Genomic DNA, 5,430 nt, shown 5'->3' with positions numbered 1-5,430 from the left:
CGAGGTAATAAGGTTCAGAGTTTCCAGCCCAGAGCTTTGTCCATGGGGGTCTCCCGATAAATATTCATGTACTATCATGCAGTTTCTTCCTTAGATGCTCCCTGTGCTTACCTATGTTGACGGTTTGATCCTGACTTTCAAACACGTTGTGCAGGTTTAGGAAATCTCATAAAAGTGAAAATAAGATCTTAAGGCTTCCCTAGATCTTGTTTCTCAAGGCTCCTGCTTCTTCCAGGATGAAAGGAAATAATGGGCTGTGTTAATACCTGACTGTCACATTCGTTGCTTTAGGGAAAAACGTTAGATTGGCTTGCCGCGTGCTGAGTAGATGGAATGGAGGTTTTCATTCCATTAACACTCATTCCATGAGTCATTCTAAATTCTTGAAAGTATGCCAGTGAACCCCAGTTAATTTACTGCCTTTGCCACTGGTAGCATTTTGCCTCTGCAGGTAATCAGCAATACTGTAATCACTTATTTCACAAAGAAAATGAGGTTGCATGGTTTATTATTTACACTACCGTTTTGTTTTAATATTGTTATGGTTCCTTTTATAAGAAAGCATATTGATCTCTATCCTAAAGGACTGAGTAAGAGGAGACTTTAGAGTTCCCAAACTAGTTGTGAGAGTATAGGAACAGTACCGAATAGTATTTTGTAATAATATTGTATACTACTGAAAATGGTGTTACTGCTTTTTGGATTGATGGTGGTAATTTAGAAGCATTCTAAAGAGGTTGCACTGATTGCGTACACATACCTGATTACTTGAGATTTTTACCAAACTTAAGATGGCTTCCAACAAATGATCTACAAAAGTAGAAGATTTCTTTCAGTTCTCTGACACTCTGAAATCTGACCACAAGTTATTTACATACAGGATAATTTACAGTGGGAAAATGACATTCGCCAAAGTATTCCTGAAATTTACCACTTGTCACCTAATACGTAAGAGGCAATGTTGATGAAAGATAAGAAGAAGAAATATCAGATTCAGAGTCTTTCCATCAAAGTGATCTAATAGCCCAGGTATTAAAATCTATCACACCACCTTGGTATGAAACCTCCACTAATTAGAGAACTCCATTATGACATCAAGCTCATAGAATATCAGTATCAGTCTGAATTTGTTCTGTCAAAAAATAGGGTGGTTGTACCCAAGCCATGTTTAAGGATGACCCCATAACTTATGTGTGCTGGGAAAAATGTATTTGAGTTGGTACACTTTAGACAGGTGTCTGAAATCCATGTTCAACTACTTTAGCAAAAAGGAGGGTTTAATGGAAAGATCTTGGGGGAATTGCTATAATTGGAAGAAGAGTTGGGTGACCAAATCAGAAGAAGGTTCTCTTTTTTGGTTTCCACTTCCCTTGATGCTGGCTTTATTTTCCCCCACTGCTGACCAGTTCTCTCTCCTGGGCAGTTAATAGGATTATTGACTTCTTATTTAACACTTTCCCATTTTACAGCTTCTTTTCCAACAAGGAGACAGACTGGCATTTTTCCGAGATCCATTTCAAAAAAATACTGGAGAAGAACTGCAATTGGCCATTTCAGGGGGTTGCCCACCCTTGGACCAATCAGCTGTGACAAGGACTGGATGGTATCAGAGCATACCGGCTCCCATTGTAACCATATGGCTGGAGTGGGGAGGGGAGCAGTCATTACCAAAATGATGGAGGATGTCTTTGCCAGAAGATGGGTATAAATGGCTGAGTGAGGGCTCCTAATGTATTGGTCAGGCTAATTTGGGGTAGCATTTTATCCTTGCTTTGTTTAATACTCCTTGTGTCTCTTACTGGTCCTAAATCCAAGGTTGGGAATTCTGTTCTAGATGTTCCATAGTCCCCATCATATAAACTGCAGAGCTCTTCATTCTCTGAACCTTGGGAAAAAAAAACTGCCAGAGTGTTTTCTGGGCCCCACACTTGCCTGGGTAGTGGGGCTATTTTTGCTTCTGGAATTGATTAGCTTGAGTTACAGAAAGAAAGGAAAAGAAAAGGCTGACTAATGGTGTTTGCAATGGGCAAACTCAGGAAATCTGAGTCTCCTAATACAAGTCCTCCTCCCTCCCCTCCCTCTCCTCTGCTGCTACTAGCCAAGGAACCTGTGTGGCCCTCACAAGGAAACTGTAAGCCACCCAGGAGCCAGAAACAATAGCATGCGTGTCTTTAAATTCTGGGAAGCTCTAGCTATAGTCCTTACACAGGGCGAAAGTATAACAAATCTCTGTGGATTTGATGCTAGCTTGAACCAAGCTTAACCTGTATAAAACGTCAAAGAGGTACTTGGAGCTGCATAGTGATTTGGAAACATCTCCAAATGTGAACATTTCGCATCTTTATTGTGTCCAAATGGGAGCAACAGGGCAGAGTCCTCTATTTGCAGTTCTGTCAACCCCCATAGTGTATTTTAAGGAAGAATATTACAGTTGATAGTAATTTTAATTATTCACCAATAATGAATGAATCTGGGTCCCTATTTAAGAAATGCAAGATTTGTATGATTCAAGCATATTATCTTTTACAAGCAAACACTAATGAGTCCTATGAAGGTAACAGATTCTAGAAACAGAAGTAGAATCCAAACAAATGTGTTCATTAGTCTTATTTGTCTTCTGATGATAGATAGATCTTGAACTGGACACATGTCCAGATTTGAACTTAAAAACACAGGTATTGTATTTCAACAGAAAATTTTACAATAAGTTGATTATGGGACCATTTATTGTAGAAAAGAAAGGGTTCATGAAGCTTACTGTGAAGATAATGCCTGTGAAGATAATGGGTTGCATTTTTCCTAAATGGAAATCTTTTTATTGATTTTCCTGATCTTATAAGTAACACGATATCATCGTAGAAAACTTTAAACAATTCAGAAATGAATATTAAATGTAGACAATTCAAATCTGCCCCCATAATCCTAATCCCTAGAAATAATCATTGTTAACAATTCGATGTATATGGATTTATTTTATGTCACAAGTCCTTGTAGGGCAGTTACTATATGCTAAGCACTTATCTGAACACTTACAGCTGTACCTCATTGAATCCTCCTAACAACCTTACAAGGGTAGATACTGTGTCTTTATTGACAGGGAAGGATATGGAGTCTCAGAGGCTCTCATAAATTGCACAAAGGTACATAGTTCTATGTGACAGTTGAGATTCAAACACAGTCTGACTCCAGAGTCCATGCTTTTAACTCTCTACACCTTTCCAGATCTCTGTTTATGTATATGATGATATGTAATGTGTTTCCAAGTTCACCCACCTCCTGTGGCCAGCCTTTCCTTTAACATCCACTTAAAATGGCTCAACACCCCATTCCATGCGACATGGGAGTCCAGTGTGTCTCATCCGCAACATTTCTGTGATTTCCTGGAGGTGTTTGTGTGGAATCTGAATCCTAGTGCCTGGCAGCATCATGTCTAGGCATTCGTTATCCTCTCTCTTCATCTCGACACTACCCTCTTTCTTCTTTTCCCCAGAGTACCACTGATAGAAATAAGGCAGCTGTGTGTAGAGAAATTTTCCTGAAGATCTGGGTGTAAAAGGGAGGATTATGAATTAAGGAAAAAAATGAATACAATATTTACAATGATTGTTCTCAGAGTCCAGGGGAAAATTAAAATGTAAGTGTTTACAAAGTGCTCCTCCTTGGGCATACTCCATCTCTCTCTCTCTTTTTAAAAAAATTTTATTTATTTACCTGAGAGTGAGACCACAAGCAAAGTTGAAAGGCAGAGGAGAACAAGAAACAGACTCCCTGCTGAGCAGGGAGCCCAACATGGGGCTCCATTCCAGGACCTGGGCTCTTGACCTGAGCCGAAGACAGGTGCCCAACCGACTGAGCCACCCAGGCACCCTTCCATCTCTTGATCGTATGTACTTTCCTGTCTTGGGAACTTCTTTCTCTCAGACTCTGTCCCTCAGTTACTTTTTTCTCTGTCCAGTATCCTTGCCCTCTTTATACCCAGGCTGTCACTCTCAAATACCAGCTCATTCTTCCCTTACTATGCAGAGGGATATAGCTCTACTTCTAAATTTTCCTTTGCATTTCATGCTAAATAACCGTTATCTTTTGCAACAAAAGCATTTTATGGAGGGAACTTGTTTCCCCAGGGGTTCTCAATAGGTATTGATTTCATTCTCCAGAAGATATTTTTGTGTGGAATCAAAGAATTATCCAGCCCCAAATGTCAATAGTGCCAAGGCTGAGAAACCCTGGTGTACAAGCAGTGTCCACCTTCCTCTTCGGGATTGTTTTCTCTCAACTGGACAATGCAGTTCTGGTGGAGCCGCAAGCCCTATACCTACTCTCTGACTCAAACAGCAAGGACCTCACTAGGCTGGGTCCAAGTTTGGAGCCCTACTTCCATGGCCATATGACCAGGAATGGACATTTGGATCAACCTGCACCAATCCTTGCCTGGGGATGTATCCTACAGATGTATTCCTGCTTGTGTGCATGGCAACTGACCACGATATTCACACAGAATTGTTTCTAATAGCAAAGATCAGTTACCACCCAAATGTTCATCAATAAGTGACTGATTAAATTATGATAAAGTCCTACAAAAATACTGGGTAAGTTAGAACATTTCCCAGAATACCCTTTTTTGGAGGATACCTGAGTTAGAATTGGCCAAAAGAGGAATTGGTGGAAGCCTTGGAAGATGGAAGTGATCAGCATCGTGACTCTTAGGGGCATGGAAGTGAGATGTAGTGTCAGACAGACCCAGGGGTTGTGGTGGTTTTTAGCAAGCCCTTGCTCTTTTTTGCTCCATATCCAACTTTGCTCTATGTCCTTTTTGTTGTTCCATGTCTTCCCGACTGGTGCTTTGCCGCAGACCCTCAGAAGGAACAGCTGTCCATAGGCTCTCCCCCATTTTCCTTTGTGGTCCTGTTTTGGCAGCAAGATGTGCCTGGCTTCTTGAATTGGCTGGTTAGCAATTCCTCTGAAATCTCACCTCCCTCTTGGATTTTTTACTTCCCCAGCTACTCCCCAACATATAAAGTCTAATTCCTGTAATATATCCCTAATATCATAACTCTAAATGGTTTTGCTTCCCTGATCGAATCCTGGCTGACACAATTGTATAACCTTTGGAAGCAATGAGGCAGCCCTATATACTGATGTGAATTGATCTCCTAGATCTATTAAGTGAGAAGAGCAAGGTGCGAAACTGATGAAAAATATTACAGATAAAGCTAGAGTCCGTTTTGACCAATAACTCTAATCCTGGTCCCCATTTCTTTTCCCCAGAGGTAAATACTGTTATTAACTCTAAATCAATTCTTATGGTGTAGGGAAGAGTCCTCAGCAAATTGCAACTCCTATAGGAGTTGTTTTGACAAGATTATTTTATTGACATATAAGTAATATAGAATAAAATGCACACATTTTAAGTGCTCACATTGGTGAGTT

Source organism: Lontra canadensis, unplaced genomic scaffold (assembly GCF_010015895.1).
Source record: "Lontra canadensis isolate GAN:19392208 unplaced genomic scaffold, GSC_riverotter_1.0 scaffold42, whole genome shotgun sequence".
Taxonomy (NCBI): Eukaryota; Metazoa; Chordata; class Mammalia; order Carnivora; family Mustelidae; genus Lontra; species Lontra canadensis.
Note: the sequence above shows the minus strand (reverse complement) of the source record.